This window comes from Anomaloglossus baeobatrachus, chromosome 7 (assembly GCF_048569485.1).
Source record: "Anomaloglossus baeobatrachus isolate aAnoBae1 chromosome 7, aAnoBae1.hap1, whole genome shotgun sequence".
Lineage (NCBI taxonomy): Eukaryota > Metazoa > Chordata > Amphibia > Anura > Aromobatidae > Anomaloglossus > Anomaloglossus baeobatrachus.
Window position 1 is genome coordinate 197,898,589 of NC_134359.1, and position 16,500 is coordinate 197,915,088.

At 40.9% G+C, this 16,500-nt stretch overlaps 12 non-coding genes across 12 annotated transcripts; all 12 read right to left on the reverse strand.

Annotated features, from left to right (window-relative positions):
- Nucleotides 1-222: 222 nt before the first annotated feature.
- TRNAT-AGU (transfer RNA threonine (anticodon AGU)) lies at nt 223-296 on the reverse strand. Its single transcript has one exon. It is a non-coding gene; the product is annotated as a tRNA-Thr (tRNA).
- Nucleotides 297-2,794: 2,498 nt separating this feature from the next.
- Nucleotides 2,795-2,868, reverse strand: TRNAT-AGU (transfer RNA threonine (anticodon AGU)). The gene has a single exon. It is a non-coding gene; the product is annotated as a tRNA-Thr (tRNA).
- A 1,213-nt stretch (nt 2,869-4,081) lies between these two features.
- Nucleotides 4,082-4,155, reverse strand: TRNAT-AGU (transfer RNA threonine (anticodon AGU)). Its single transcript has one exon. It is a non-coding gene; the product is annotated as a tRNA-Thr (tRNA).
- A 1,213-nt stretch (nt 4,156-5,368) lies between these two features.
- Nucleotides 5,369-5,442, reverse strand: TRNAT-AGU (transfer RNA threonine (anticodon AGU)). Its single transcript has one exon. It is a non-coding gene; the product is annotated as a tRNA-Thr (tRNA).
- A 1,213-nt stretch (nt 5,443-6,655) lies between these two features.
- On the reverse strand, nt 6,656-6,729 carry TRNAT-AGU (transfer RNA threonine (anticodon AGU)). The gene has a single exon. It is a non-coding gene; the product is annotated as a tRNA-Thr (tRNA).
- A 1,213-nt stretch (nt 6,730-7,942) lies between these two features.
- TRNAT-AGU (transfer RNA threonine (anticodon AGU)) lies at nt 7,943-8,016 on the reverse strand. The gene has a single exon. It is a non-coding gene; the product is annotated as a tRNA-Thr (tRNA).
- A 1,203-nt stretch (nt 8,017-9,219) lies between these two features.
- On the reverse strand, nt 9,220-9,293 carry TRNAT-AGU (transfer RNA threonine (anticodon AGU)). The gene has a single exon. It is a non-coding gene; the product is annotated as a tRNA-Thr (tRNA).
- A 1,213-nt stretch (nt 9,294-10,506) lies between these two features.
- On the reverse strand, nt 10,507-10,580 carry TRNAT-AGU (transfer RNA threonine (anticodon AGU)). The gene has a single exon. It is a non-coding gene; the product is annotated as a tRNA-Thr (tRNA).
- Nucleotides 10,581-11,793: 1,213 nt separating this feature from the next.
- Nucleotides 11,794-11,867, reverse strand: TRNAT-AGU (transfer RNA threonine (anticodon AGU)). Its single transcript has one exon. It is a non-coding gene; the product is annotated as a tRNA-Thr (tRNA).
- A 1,203-nt stretch (nt 11,868-13,070) lies between these two features.
- On the reverse strand, nt 13,071-13,144 carry TRNAT-AGU (transfer RNA threonine (anticodon AGU)). The gene has a single exon. It is a non-coding gene; the product is annotated as a tRNA-Thr (tRNA).
- Nucleotides 13,145-14,357: 1,213 nt separating this feature from the next.
- On the reverse strand, nt 14,358-14,431 carry TRNAT-AGU (transfer RNA threonine (anticodon AGU)). Its single transcript has one exon. It is a non-coding gene; the product is annotated as a tRNA-Thr (tRNA).
- Nucleotides 14,432-15,644: 1,213 nt separating this feature from the next.
- TRNAT-AGU (transfer RNA threonine (anticodon AGU)) lies at nt 15,645-15,718 on the reverse strand. Its single transcript has one exon. It is a non-coding gene; the product is annotated as a tRNA-Thr (tRNA).
- Between the last annotated feature and the right edge of the window lie 782 nt (nt 15,719-16,500).

Below are 16,500 nucleotides of genomic sequence, written 5' to 3' on the forward strand. Positions count from 1 at the left end.
ATTTCAATCTGGCAAAAGAAAACCACTGTTTTTATTTGGCATGCTTGGTGCCATCCTACATCGCATGACATCTTCTTCCTTCTGAGCACTTAGACAGCACATATTTATAATTCCTTCATTCAACTATCTCAGAGATGTGAGAAAGACAAATTTGACATTAGTCTCTCACTATGAAAGGTGCCCTTTAAAAATCGAAACTTCTATATCGGGACTATGAAAAGAAGGCACTGCTGAGATTCGAACTCAGGATCTCCTGTTTACTAGACAGGCACTTTAACCAACTAAGCCACAGCACCTCTTTTCCTACTGACCGATAGTAAAGCAGCTTCTGGTAGAGTGGCCTTATTTGATCTTCAGTGTCATCTGATGTCTAGAGACAAACTAATGCAAATGCTATCTGGGATAAACCAATTTTCAGGGCTTCAATACAGACACGACATTCAATCTTTAGTAAAAATACTGTTATTAAAAACCCTGAGCATTAGCTCATTTCTGATATGGTTTGAGCTAGTCTAACTCTTGAGATTATCCAGTGTAGGAGATGTGATAAGGTCCATTTTGCCAGAGGCCGATACACAATCTTTAGCTCAATTGCACAGACTGGTCAAAATCCTCATCAGATCATATCACCTGATTTCAGGTTTGTCATGTAGACGAGGTGGCCGAGTGGTTAAGGCGATGGACTGCTAATCCATTGTGCTCTGCATGCATGGGTTCGAATCCCATCCTCGTCGGTTTAATCTCCTTCTTCCGTGTTGAAAAGCTTAGTTTCAATTTAGAACCCAGGTGGTGGATATTTGACCTTCTCAAATCTCTGAGATAGTGCAATGAAGGATTCATAAGTCTGTGCTGTCTAAGTGCATATAAAAGAGAAGACGTCATCCGATGTAGGATTGCATCAGGCATGCCAAATAAAAACGGTGGGTTTTATTTTGCCAGATTGAGCATTGGTTTATGACTGGTAAGGATTGCCTTAGTCCAACTCCAGACACCAGACAATGAAGGAGAAGAGATAAGGCCCACTCCGTTAGAGGCCAACTTAAAATCTTCAGTGAAAAAGCAAAGACTCATCAAAATGCTCTTCAGATCTTATGGTCTGGTTTCTACGTTTTTGGGCAGAGAAGTTGGCTGTGAAGTTCAGGTGATGCATTAACAATACAGTCTATGGATTGAGCTGTTTATGCATGGTTTTGACTTCCATCTTTGTTCTTGTTGTTTTCTTGCCCTTTCACTGTTCAAGAAGACTGCTATCAAACTTTTCTAGCAGGGAGAGATGCGCATGGAAGCATTTCAATCTGGCAAAAGAAAACCACTGTTTTTATTTGGCATGCTTGGTGCCATCCTACATCGCATGACATCTTCTTCCTTCTGAGCACTTAGACAGCACATATTTATAATTCCTTCATTCAACTATCTCAGAGATGTGAGAAAGACAAATTTGACATTAGTCTCTCACTATGAAAGGTGCCCTTTAAAAATCGAAACTTCTATATCGGGACTATGAAAAGAAGGCACTGCTGAGATTCGAACTCAGGATCTCCTGTTTACTAGACAGGCACTTACCAACTAAGCCACAGCACCTCTTTTCCTACTCACCGATAGTAAAGCAGCTTCTGGTAGAGTGGCCTTATTTGATCTTCAGTGTCATCTGATGTCTAGAGACAAACTAATGCAAATGCTATCTGGGATAAACCAATTTTCAGGGCTTCAATACAGACACGACATTCAATCTTTAGTAAAAATACTGTTATTAAAAACCCTGAGCATTAGCTCATTTCTGATATGGTTTGAGCTAGTCTAACTCTTGAGATTATCCAGTGTAGGAGATGTGATAAGGTCCATTTTGCCAGAGGCCGATACACAATCTTTAGCTCAATTGCACAGACTGGTCAAAATCCTCATCAGATCATATCACCTGATTTCAGGTTTGTCATGTAGACGAGGTGGCCGAGTGGTTAAGGCGATGGACTGCTAATCCATTGTGCTCTGCATGCATGGGTTCGAATCCCATCCTCGTCGGTTTAATCTCCTTCTTCCGTGTTGAAAAGCTTAGTTTCCATTTAGAACCCAGGTGGTGGATATTTGACCTTCTCAAATCTCTGAGATAGTGCAATGAAGGATTCATAAGTCTGTGCTGTCTAAGTGCATATAAAAGAGAAGACGTCATCCGATGTAGGATTGCATCAGGCATGCCAAATAAAAACGGTGGGTTTTATTTTGCCAGATTGAGCATTGGTTTATGACTGGTAAGGATTGCCTTAGTCCAACTCCAGACACCAGACAATGAAGGAGAAGAGATAAGGCCCACTCCGTTAGAGGCCAACTTAAAATCTTCAGTGAAAAAGCAAAGACTCATCAAAATGCTCTTCAGATCTTATGGTCTGGTTTCTACGTTTTTGGGCAGAGAAGTTGGCTGTGAAGTTCAGGTGATGCATTAACAATACAGTCTATGGATTGAGCTGTTTATGCATGGTTTTGACTTCCATCTTTGTTCTTGTTGTTTTCTTGCCCTTTCACTGTTCAAGAAGACTGCTATCAAACTTTTCTAGCAGGGAGAGATGCGCATGGAAGCATTTCAATCTGGCAAAAGAAAACCACTGTTTTTATTTGGCATGCTTGGTGCCATCCTACATCGCATGACATCTTCTTCCTTCTAAGCACTTAGACAGCACATATTTATAATTCCTTCATTCAACTATCTCAGAGATGTGAGAAAGACAAATTTGACATTAGTCTCTCACTATGAAAGGTGCCCTTTAAAAATCGAAACTTCTATATCGGGACTATGAAAAGAAGGCACTGCTGAGATTCGAACTCAGGATCTCCTGTTTACTAGACAGGCACTTTAACCAACTAAGCCACAGCACCTCTTTTCCTACTCACTGATAGTAAAGCAGCTTCTGGTAGAGTGGCCTTATTTGATCTTCAGTGTCATCTGATGTCTAGAGACAAACTAATGGAAATGCTATCTGGGATAAACCAATTTTCAGGGCTTCAATACAGACACGACATTCAATCTTTAGTAAAAATACTGTTATTAAAAACCCTGAGCATTAGCTCATTTCTGATATGGTTTGAGCTAGTCTAACTCTTGACATTATCCAGTGTAGGAGATGTGATAAGGTCCATTTTGCCAGAGGCCGATACACAATCTTTAGCTCAATTGCACAGACTTGTCAAAATCCTCATCAGATCATATCACCGGATTTCAGGTTTGTCATGTAGACGAGGTGGCCGAGTGGTTAAGGCGATGGACTGCTAATCCATTGTGCTCTGCATGCATGGGTTCGAATCCCATCCTCGTCGGTTTAATCTCCTTCTTCCGTGTTGAAAAGCTTAGTTTCCATTTAGAACCCAGGTGGTGGATATTTGACCTTCTCAAATCTCTGAGATAGTGCAATGAAGGATTCATAAATCTGTGCTGTCTAAGTGCATATAAAAGAGAAGACGTCATCCGATGTAGGATTGCATCAGGCATGCCAAATAAAAACGGTGGGTTTTATTTTGCCAGATTGAGCATTGGTTTATGACTGGTAAGGATTGCCTTAGTCCAACTCCAGACACCAGACAATGAAGGAGAAGAGATAAGGCCCACTCCGTTAGAGGCCAACTTAAAATCTTCAGTGAAAAAGCAAAGACTCATCAAAATGCTCTTCAGATCTTATGGTCTGGTTTCTACGTTTTTGGGCAGAGAAGTTGGCTGTGAAGTTCAGGTGATGCATTAACAATACAGTCTATGGATTGAGCTGTTTATGCATGGTTTTGACTTCCATCTTTGTTCTTGTTGTTTTCTTGCCCTTTCACTGTTCAAGAAGACTGCTATCAAACTTTTCTAGCAGGGAGAGATGCGCATGGAAGCATTTCAATCTGGCAAAAGAAAACCACTGTTTTTATTTGGCATGCTTGGTGCCATCCTACATCGCATGACATCTTCTTCCTTCTGAGCACTTAGACAGCACATATTTATAATTCCTTCATTCAACTATCTCAGAGATGTGAGAAAGACAAATTTGACATTAGTCTCTCACTATGAAAGGTGCCCTTTAAAAATCGAAACTTCTATATCGGGACTATGAAAAGAAGGCACTGCTGAGATTCGAACTCAGGATCTCCTGTTTACTAGACAGGCACTTTAACCAACTAAGCCACAGCACCTCTTTTCCTACTCACCGATAGTAAAGCAGCTTCTGGTAGAGTGGCCTTATTTGATCTTCAGTGTCATCTGATGTCTAGAGACAAACTAATGGAAATGCTATCTGGGATAAACCAATTTTCAGGGCTTCAATACAGACACGACATTCAATCTTTAGTAAAAATACTGTTATTAAAAACCCTGAGCATTAGCTCATTTCTGATATGGTTTGAGCTAGTCTAACTCTTGACATTATCCAGTGTAGGAGATGTGATAAGGTCCATTTTGCCAGAGGCCGATATACAATCTTTAGCTCAATTGCACAGACTTGTCAAAATCCTCATCAGATCATATCACCGGATTTCAGGTTTGTCATGTAGACGAGGTGGCCGAGTGGTTAAGGCGATGGACTGCTAATCCATTGTGCTCTGCATGCATGGGTTCGAATCCCATCCTCGTCGGTTTAATCTCCTTCTTCCGTGTTGAAAAGCTTAGTTTCCATTTAGAACCCAGGTGGTGGATATTTGACCTTCTCAAATCTCTGAGATAGTGCAATGAAGGATTCATAAATCTGTGCTGTCTAAGTGCATATAAAAGAGAAGACGTCATCCGATGTAGGATTGCATCAGGCATGCCAAATAAAAACGGTGGGTTTTATTTTGCCAGATTGAGCATTGGTTTATGACTGGTAAGGATTGCCTTAGTCCAACTCCAGACACCAGACAATGAAGGAGAAGAGATAAGGCCCACTCCGTTAGAGGCCAACTTAAAATCTTCAGTGAAAAAGCAAAGACTCATCAAAATGCTCTTCAGATCTTATGGTCTGGTTTCTACGTTTTTGGGCAGAGAAGTTGGCTGTGAAGTTCAGGTGATGCATTAACAATACAGTCTATGGATTGAGCTGTTTATGCATGGTTTTGACTTCCATCTTTGTTCTTGTTGTTTTCTTGCCCTTTCACTGTTCAAGAAGACTGCTATCAAACTTTTCTAGCAGGGAGAGATGCGCATGGAAGCATTTCAATCTGGCAAAAGAAAACCACTGTTTTTATTTGGCATGCTTGGTGCCATCCTACATCGCATGACATCTTCTTCCTTCTGAGCACTTAGACAGCACATATTTATAATTCCTTCATTCAACTATCTCAGAGATGTGAGAAAGACAAATTTGACATTAGTCTCTCACTATGAAAGGTGCCCTTTAAAAATCGAAACTTCTATATCGGGACTATGAAAAGAAGGCACTGCTGAGATTCGAACTCAGGATCTCCTGTTTACTAGACAGGCACTTTAACCAACTAAGCCACAGCACCTCTTTTCCTACTCACTGATAGTAAAGCAGCTTCTGGTAGAGTGGCCTTATTTGATCTTCAGTGTCATCTGATGTCTAGAGACAAACTAATGCAAATGCTATCTGGGATAAACCAATTTTTAGGGCTTCAATACAGACACGACATTCAATCTTTAGTAAAAATACTGTTATTAAAAACCCTGAGCATTAGCTCATTTCTGATATGGTTTGAGCTAGTCTAACTCTTGAGATTATCCAGTGTAGGAGATGTGATAAGGTCCATTTTGCCAGAGGCCGATACACAATCTTTAGCTCAATTGCACAGACTGGTCAAAATCCTCATCAGATCATATCACCGGATTTCAGGTTTGTCATGTAGACGAGGTGGCCGAGTGGTTAAGGCGATGGACTGCTAATCCATTGTGCTCTGCATGCATGGGTTCGAATCCCGTCCTCGTCGGTTTAATCTCCTTCTTCCGTGTTGAAAAGCTTAGTTTCCATTTAGAACCCAGGTGGTGGATATTTGACCTTCTCAAATCTCTGAGATAGTGCAATGAAGGATTCATAAATCTGTGCTGTCTAAGTGCATATAAAAGAGAAGACGTCATCCGATGTAGGATTGCATCAGGCATGCCAAATAAAAACGGTGGGTTTTATTTTGCCAGATTGAGCATTGGTTTATGACTGGTAAGGATTGCCTTAGTCCAACTCCAGACACCAGACAATGAAGGAGAAGAGATAAGGCCCACTCCGTTAGAGGCCAACTTAAAATCTTCAGTGAAAAAGCAAAGACTCATCAAAATGCTCTTCAGATCTTATGGTCTGGTTTCTACGTTTTTGGGCAGAGAAGTTGGCTGTGAAGTTCAGGTGATGCATTAACAATACAGTCTATGGATTGAGCTGTTTATGCATGGTTTTGACTTCCATCTTTGTTCTTGTTGTTTTCTTGCCCTTTCACTGTTCAAGAAGACTGCTATCAAACTTTTCTAGCAGGGAGAGATGCGCATGGAAGCATTTCAATCTGGCAAAAGAAAACCACTGTTTTTATTTGGCATGCTTGGTGCCATCCTACATCGCATGACATCTTCTTCCTTCTGAGCACTTAGACAGCACATATTTATAATTCCTTCATTCAACTATCTCAGAGATGTGAGAAAGACAAATTTGACATTAGTCTCTCACTATGAAAGGTGCCCTTTAAAAATCGAAACTTCTATATCGGGACTATGAAAAGAAGGCACTGCTGAGATTCGAACTCAGGATCTCCTGTTTACTAGACAGGCACTTTAACCAACTAAGCCACAGCACCTCTTTTCCTACTCACTGATAGTAAAGCAGCTTCTGGTAGAGTGGCCTTATTTGATCTTCAGTGTCATCTGATGTCTAGAGACAAACTAATGCAAATGCTATCTGGGATAAACCAATTTTCAGGGCTTCAATACAGACACGACATTCAATCTTTAGTAAAAATACTGTTATTAAAAACCCTGAGCATTAGCTCATTTCTGATATGGTTTGAGCTAGTCTAACTCTTGACATTATCCAGTGTAGGAGATGTGATAAGGTCCATTTTGCCAGAGGCCGATACACAATCTTTAGCTCAATTGCACAGACTTGTCAAAATCCTCATCAGATCATATCACCTGATTTGAGCTTTGTGATGTAGACGAGGTGGCCGAGTGGTTAAGGCGATGGACTGCTAATCCATTGTGCTCTGCATGCATGGGTTCGAATCCCATCCTCGTCGGTTTAATCTCCTTCTTCCGTGTTGAAAAGCTTAGTTTCCATTTAGAACCCAGGTGGTGGATATTTGACCTTCTCAAATCTCTGAGATAGTGCAATGAAGGATTCATAAATCTGTGCTGTCTAAGTGCATATAAAAGAGAAGACGTCATCCGATGTAGGATTGCATCAGGCATGCCAAATAAAAACGGTGGGTTTTATTTTGCCAGATTGAGCATTGGTTTATGACTGGTAAGGATTGCCTTAGTCCAACTCCAGACACCAGACAATGAAGGAGAAGAGATAAGGCCCACTCCGTTAGAGGCCAACTTAAAATCTTCAGTGAAAAAGCAAAGACTCATCAAAATGCTCTTCAGATCTTATGGTCTGGTTTCTACGTTTTTGGGCAGAGAAGTTGGCTGTGAAGTTCAGGTGATGCATTAACAATACAGTCTATGGATTGAGCTGTTTATGCATGGTTTTGACTTCCATCTTTGTTCTTGTTGTTTTCTTGCCCTTTCACTGTTCAAGAAGACTGCTATCAAACTTTTCTAGCAGGGAGAGATGCGCATGGAAGCATTTCAATCTGGCAAAAGAAAACCACTGTTTTTATTTGGCATGCTTGGTGCCATCCTACATCGCATGACATCTTCTTCCTTCTGAGCACTTAGACAGCACATATTTATAATTCCTTCATTCAACTATCTCAGAGATGTGAGAAAGACAAATTTGACATTAGTCTCTCACTATGAAAGGTGCCCTTTAAAAATCGAAACTTCTATATCGGGACTATGAAAAGAAGGCACTGCTGAGATTCGAACTCAGGATCTCCTGTTTACTAGACAGGCACTTTAACCAACTAAGCCACAGCACCTCTTTTCCTACTGACCGATAGTAAAGCAGCTTCTGGTAGAGTGGCCTTATTTGATCTTCAGTGTCATCTGATGTCTAGAGACAAACTAATGCAAATGCTATCTGGGATAAACCAATTTTCAGGGCTTCAATACAGACACGACATTCAATCTTTAGTAAAAATACTGTTATTAAAAACCCTGAGCATTAGCTCATTTCTGATATGGTTTGAGCTAGTCTAACTCTTGAGATTATCCAGTGTAGGAGATGTGATAAGGTCCATTTTGCCAGAGGCCGATACACAATCTTTAGCTCAATTGCACAGACTGGTCAAAATCCTCATCAGATCATATCACCGGATTTCAGGTTTGTCATGTAGACGAGGTGGCCGAGTGGTTAAGGCGATGGACTGCTAATCCATTGTGCTCTGCATGCATGGGTTCGAATCCCGTTCTCGTCGGTTTAATCTCCTTCTTCCGTGTTGAAAAGCTTAGTTTCCATTTAGAACCCAGGTGGTGGATATTTGACCTTCTCAAATCTCTGAGATAGTGCAATGAAGGATTCATAAATCTGTGCTGTCTAAGTGCATATAAAAGAGAAGACGTCATCCGATGTAGGATTGCATCAGGCATGCCAAATAAAAACGGTGGGTTTTATTTTGCCAGATTGAGCATTGGTTTATGACTGGTAAGGATTGCCTTAGTCCAACTCCAGACACCAGACAATGAAGGAGAAGAGATAAGGCCCACTCCGTTAGAGGCCAACTTAAAATCTTCAGTGAAAAAGCAAAGACTCATCAAAATGCTCTTCAGATCTTATGGTCTGGTTTCTACGTTTTTGGGCAGAGAAGTTGGCTGTGAAGTTCAGGTGATGCATTAACAATACAGTCTATGGATTGAGCTGTTTATGCATGGTTTTGACTTCCATCTTTGTTCTTGTTGTTTTCTTGCCCTTTCACTGTTCAAGAAGACTGCTATCAAACTTTTCTAGCAGGGAGAGATGCGCATGGAAGCATTTCAATCTGGCAAAAGAAAACCACTGTTTTTATTTGGCATGCTTGGTGCCATCCTACATCTTCTTCCTTCTGAGCACTTAGACAGCACATATTTATAATTCCTTCATTCAACTATCTCAGAGATGTGAGAAAGACAAATTTGACATTAGTCTCTCACTATGAAAGGTGCCCTTTAAAAATCGAAACTTCTATATCGGGACTATGAAAAGAAGGCACTGCTGAGATTCGAACTCAGGATCTCCTGTTTACTAGACAGGCACTTTAACCAACTAAGCCACAGCACCTCTTTTCCTACTGACCGATAGTAAAGCAGCTTCTGGTAGAGTGGCCTTATTTGATCTTCAGTGTCATCTGATGTCTAGAGACAAACTAATGCAAATGCTATCTGGGATAAACCAATTTTCAGGGCTTCAATACAGACACGACATTCAATCTTTAGTAAAAATACTGTTATTAAAAACCCTGAGCATTAGCTCATTTCTGATATGGTTTGAGCTAGTCTAACTCTTGAGATTATCCAGTGTAGGAGATGTGATAAGGTCCATTTTGCCAGAGGCCGATACACAATCTTTAGCTCAATTGCACAGCCTGGTCAAAATCCTCATCAGATCATATCACCGGATTTCAGGTTTGTCATGTAGACGAGGTGGCCGAGTGGTTAAGGCGATGGACTGCTAATCCATTGTGCTCTGCATGCATGGGTTCGAATCCCATCCTCGTCGGTTTAATCTCCTTCTTCCGTGTTGAAAAGCTTAGTTTCCATTTAGAACCCAGGTGGTGGATATTTGACCTTCTCAAATCTCTGAGATAGTGCAATGAAGGATTCATAAATCTGTGCTGTCTAAGTGCATATAAAAGAGAAGACGTCATCCGATGTAGGATTGCATCAGGCATGCCAAATAAAAACGGTGGGTTTTATTTTGCCAGATTGAGCATTGGTTTATGACTGGTAAGGATTGCCTTAGTCCAACTCCAGACACCAGACAATGAAGGAGAAGAGATAAGGCCCACTCCGTTAGAGGCCAACTTAAAATCTTCAGTGAAAAAGCAAAGACTCATCAAAATGCTCTTCAGATCTTATGGTCTGGTTTCTACGTTTTTGGGCAGAGAAGTTGGCTGTGAAGTTCAGGTGATGCATTAACAATACAGTCTATGGATTGAGCTGTTTATGCATGGTTTTGACTTCCATCTTTGTTCTTGTTGTTTTCTTGCCCTTTCACTGTTCAAGAAGACTGCTATCAAACTTTTCTAGCAGGGAGAGATGCGCATGGAAGCATTTCAATCTGGCAAAAGAAAACCACTGTTTTTATTTGGCATGCTTGGTGCCATCCTACATCGCATGACATCTTCTTCCTTCTGAGCACTTAGACAGCACATATTTATAATTCCTTCATTCAACTATCTCAGAGATGTGAGAAAGACAAATTTGACATTAGTCTCTCACTATGAAAGGTGCCCTTTAAAAATCGAAACTTCTATATCGGGACTATGAAAAGAAGGCACTGCTGAGATTCGAACTCAGGATCTCCTGTTTACTAGACAGGCACTTTAACCAACTAAGCCACAGCACCTCTTTTCCTACTGACCGATAGTAAAGCAGCTTCTGGTAGAGTGGCCTTATTTGATCTTCAGTGTCATCTGATGTCTAGAGACAAACTAATGCAAATGCTATCTGGGATAAACCAATTTTCAGGGCTTCAATACAGACACGACATTCAATCTTTAGTAAAAATACTGTTATTAAAAACCCTGAGCATTAGCTCATTTCTGATATGGTTTGAGCTAGTCTAACTCTTGACATTATCCAGTGTAGGAGATGTGATAAGGTCCATTTTGCCAGAGGCCGATACACAATCTTTAGCTCAATTGCACAGACTTGTCAAAATCCTCATCAGATCATATCACCTGAGTTCAGGTTTATGATGTAGACGAGGTGGCCGAGTGGTTAAGGCGATGGACTGCTTATCCATTGTGCTCTGCATGCATGGGTTCGAATCCCATCCTCGTCGGTTTAATCTCCTTCTTCCGTGTTGAAAAGCTTAGTTTCCATTTAGAACCCAGGTGGTGGATATTTGACCTTCTCAAATCTCTGAGATAGTGCAATGAAGGATTCATAAATCTGTGCTGTCTAAGTGCATATAAAAGAGAAGACGTCATCCGATGTAGGATTGCATCAGGCATGCCAAATAAAAACGGTGGGTTTTATTTTGCCAGATTGAGCATTGGTTTATGACTGGTAAGGATTGCCTTAGTCCAACTCCAGACACCAGACAATGAAGGAGAAGAGATAAGGCCCACTCCGTTAGAGGCCAACTTAAAATCTTCAGTGAAAAAGCAAAGACTCATCAAAATGCTCTTCAGATCTTATGGTCTGGTTTCTACGTTTTTGGGCAGAGAAGTTGGCTGTGAAGTTCAGGTGATGCATTAACAATACAGTCTATGGATTGAGCTGTTTATGCATGGTTTTGACTTCCATCTTTGTTCTTGTTGTTTTCTTGCCCTTTCACTGTTCAAGAAGACTGCTATCAAACTTTTCTAGCAGGGAGAGATGCGCATGGAAGCATTTCAATCTGGCAAAAGAAAACCACTGTTTTTATTTGGCATGCTTGGTGCCATCCTACATCGCATGACATCTTCTTCCTTCTGAGCACTTAGACAGCACATATTTATAATTCCTTCATTCAACTATCTCAGAGATGTGAGAAAGACAAATTTGACATTAGTCTCTCACTATGAAAGGTGCCCTTTAAAAATCGAAACTTCTATATCGGGACTATGAAAAGAAGGCACTGCTGAGATTCGAACTCAGGATCTCCTGTTTACTAGACAGGCACTTTAACCAACTAAGCCACAGCACCTCTTTTCCTACTGACCGATAGTAAAGCAGCTTCTGGTAGAGTGGCCTTATTTGATCTTCAGTGTCATCTGATGTCTAGAGACAAACTAATGCAAATGCTATCTGGGATAAACCAATTTTCAGGGCTTCAATACAGACACGACATTCAATCTTTAGTAAAAATACTGTTATTAAAAACCCTGAGCATTAGCTCATTTCTGATATGGTTTGAGCTAGTCTAACTCTTGACATTATCCAGTGTAGGAGATGTGATAAGGTCCATTTTGCCAGAGGCCGATACACAATCTTTAGCTCAATTGCACAGCCTGGTCAAAATCCTCATCAGATCATATCACCGGATTTCAGGTTTGTCATGTAGACGAGGTGGCCGAGTGGTTAAGGCGATGGACTGCTAATCCATTGTGCTCTGCATGCATGGGTTCGAATCCCATCCTCGTCGGTTTAATCTCTTTCTTCCGTGTTGAAAAGCTTAGTTTCCATTTAGAACCCAGGTGGTGGATATTTGACCTTCTCAAATCTCTGAGATAGTGCAATGAAGGATTCATAAATCTGTGCTGTCTAAGTGCATATAAAAGAGAAGACGTCATCCGATGTAGGATTGCATCAGGCATGCCAAATAAAAACGGTGGGTTTTATTTTGCCAGATTGAGCATTGGTTTATGACTGGTAAGGATTGCCTTAGTCCAACTCCAGACACCAGACAATGAAGGAGAAGAGATAAGGCCCACTCCGTTAGAGGCCAACTTAAAATCTTCAGTGAAAAAGCAAAGACTCATCAAAATGCTCTTCAGATCTTATGGTCTGGTTTCTACGTTTTTGGGCAGAGAAGTTGGCTGTGAAGTTCAGGTGATGCATTAACAATACAGTCTATGGATTGAGCTGTTTATGCATGGTTTTGACTTCCATCTTTGTTCTTGTTGTTTTCTTGCCCTTTCACTGTTCAAGAAGACTGCTATCAAACTTTTCTAGCAGGGAGAGATGCGCATGGAAGCATTTCAATCTGGCAAAAGAAAACCACTGTTTTTATTTGGCATGCTTGGTGCCATCCTACATCTTCTTCCTTCTGAGCACTTAGACAGCACATATTTATAATTCCTTCATTCAACTATCTCAGAGATGTGAGAAAGACAAATTTGACATTAGTCTCTCACTATGAAAGGTGCCCTTTAAAAATCGAAACTTCTATATCGGGACTATGAAAAGAAGGCACTGCTGAGATTCGAACTCAGGATCTCCTGTTTACTAGACAGGCACTTTAACCAACTAAGCCACAGCACCTCTTTTCCTACTGACCGATAGTAAAGCAGCTTCTGGTAGAGTGGCCTTATTTGATCTTCAGTGTCATCTGATGTCTAGAGACAAACTAATGCAAATGCTATCTGGGATAAACCAATTTTCAGGGCTTCAATAAAGACACGACATTCAATCTTTAGTAAAAATACTGTTATTAAAAACCCTGAGCATTAGCTCATTTCTGATATGGTTTGAGCTAGTCTAACTCTTGAGATTATCCAGTGTAGGAGATGTGATAAGGTCCATTTTGCCAGAGGCCGATACACAATCTTTAGCTCAATTGCACAGCCTGGTCAAAATCCTCATCAGATCATATCACCGGATTTCAGGTTTGTCATGTAGACGAGGTGGCCGAGTGGTTAAGGCGATGGACTGCTAATCCATTGTGCTCTGCATGCATGGGATCGAATCCCATCCTCGTCGGTTTAATCTCCTTCTTCCGTGTTGAAAAGCTTAGTTTCCATTTAGAACCCAGGTGGTGGATATTTGACCTTCTCAAATCTCTGAGATAGTGCAATGTAGGATTCATAAATCTGTGCTGTCTAAGTGCATATAAAAGAGAAGACGTCATCCGATGTAGGATTGCATCAGGCATGCCAAATAAAAACGGTGGGTTTTATTTTGCCAGATTGAGCATTGGTTTATGACTGGTAAGGATTGCCTTAGTCCAACTCCAGACACCAGACAATGAAGGAGAAGAGATAAGGCCCACTCCGTTAGAGGCCAACTTAAAATCTTCAGTGAAAAAGCAAAGACTCATCAAAATGCTCTTCAGATCTTATGGTCTGGTTTCTACGTTTTTGGGCAGAGAAGTTGGCTGTGAAGTTCAGGTGATGCATTAACAATACAGTCTATGGATTGAGCTGTTTATGCATGGTTTTGACTTCCATCTTTGTTCTTGTTGTTTTCTTGCCCTTTCACTGTTCAAGAAGACTGCTATCAAACTTTTCTAGCAGGGAGAGATGCGCATGGAAGCATTTCAATCTGGCAAAAGAAAACCACTGTTTTTATTTGGCATGCTTGGTGCCATCCTACATCGCATGACATCTTCTTCCTTCTGAGCACTTAGACAGCACATATTTATAATTCCTTCATTCAACTATCTCAGAGATGTGAGAAAGACAAATTTGACATTAGTCTCTCACTATGAAAGGTGCCCTTTAAAAATCGAAACTTCTATATCGGGACTATGAAAAGAAGGCACTGCTGAGATTCGAACTCAGGATCTCCTGTTTACTAGACAGGCACTTTAACCAACTAAGCCACAGCACCTCTTTTCCTACTGACCGATAGTAAAGCAGCTTCTGGTAGAGTGGCCTTATTTGATCTTCAGTGTCATCTGATGTCTAGAGACAAACTAATGCAAATGCTATCTGGGATAAACCAATTTTCAGGGCTTCAATACAGACACGACATTCAATCTTTAGTAAAAATACTGTTATTAAAAACCCTGAGCATTAGCTCATTTCTGATATGGTTTGAGCTAGTCTAACTCTTGACATTATCCAGTGTAGGAGATGTGATAAGGTCCATTTTGCCAGAGGCCGATACACAATCTTTAGCTCAATTGCACAGCCTGGTCAAAATCCTCATCAGATCATATCACCGGATTTCAGGTTTGTCATGTAGACGAGGTGGCCGAGTGGTTAAGGCGATGGACTGCTAATCCATTGTGCTCTGCATGCATGGGTTCGAATCCCATCCTCGTCGGTTTAATCTCCTTCTTCCGTGTTGAAAAGCTTAGTTTCCATTTAGAACCCAGGTGGTGGATATTTGACCTTCTCAAATCTCTGAGATAGTGCAATGAAGGATTCATAAATCTGTGCTGTCTAAGTGCATATAAAAGAGAAGACGTCATCCGATGTAGGATTGCATCAGGCATGCCAAATAAAAACGGTGGGTTTTATTTTGCCAGATTGAGCATTGGTTTATGACTGGTAAGGATTGCCTTAGTCCAACTCCAGACACCAGACAATGAAGGAGAAGAGATAAGGCCCACTCCGTTAGAGGCCAACTTAAAATCTTCAGTGAAAAAGCAAAGACTCATCAAAATGCTCTTCAGATCTTATGGTCTGGTTTCTACGTTTTTGGGCAGAGAAGTTGGCTGTGAAGTTCAGGTGATGCATTAACAATACAGTCTATGGATTGAGCTGTTTATGCATGGTTTTGACTTCCATCTTTGTTCTTGTTGTTTTCTTGCCCTTTCACTGTTCAAGAAGACTGCTATCAAACTTTTCTAGCAGGGAGAGATGCGCATGGAAGCATTTCAATCTGGCAAAAGAAAACCACTGTTTTTATTTGGCATGCTTGGTGCCATCCTACATCGCATGACATCTTCTTCCTTCTGAGCACTTAGACAGCACATATTTATAATTCCTTCATTCAACTATCTCAGAGATGTGAGAAAGACAAATTTGACATTAGTCTCTCACTATGAAAGGTGCCCTTTAAAAATCGAAACTTCTATATCGGGACTATGAAAAGAAGGCACTGCTGAGATTCGAACTCAGGATCTCCTGTTTACTAGACAGGCACTTTAACCAACTAAGCCACAGCACCTCTTTTCCTACTGACCGATAGTAAAGCAGCTTCTGGTAGAGTGGCCTTATTTGATCTTCAGTGTCATCTGATGTCTAGAGACAAACTAATGCAAATGCTATCTGGGATAAACCAATTTTCAGGGCTTCAATACAGACACGACATTCAATCTTTAGTAAAAATACTGTTATTAAAAACCCTGAGCATTAGCTCATTTCTGATATGGTTTGAGCTAGTCTAACTCTTGACATTATCCAGTGTAGGAGATGTGATAAGGTCCATTTTGCCAGTGGCCGATACACAATCTTTAGCTCAATTGCACAGACTTGTCAAAATCCTCATCAGATCATATCACCGGATTTCAGGTTTGTCATGTAGACGAGGTGGCCGAGTGGTTAAGGCGATGGACTGCTAATCCATTGTGCTCTGCATGCATGGGTTCGAATCCCATCCTCGTCGGTTTAATCTCCTTCTTCCGTGTTGAAAAGCTTAGTTTCCATTTAGAACCCAGGTGGTGGATATTTGACCTTCTCAAATCTCTGAGATAGTGCAATGAAGGATTCATAAATCTGTGCTGTCTAAGTGCATATAAAAGAGAAGACGTCATCCGATGTAGGATTGCATCAGGCATGCCAAATAAAAACGGTGGGTTTTATTTTGCCAGATTGAGCATTGGTTTATGACTGGTAAGGATTGCCTTAGTCCAACTCCAGACACCAGACAATGAAGGAGAAGAGATAAGGCCCACTCCGTTAGAGGCCAACTTAAAATCTTCAGTGAAAAAGCAAAGACTCATCAAAATG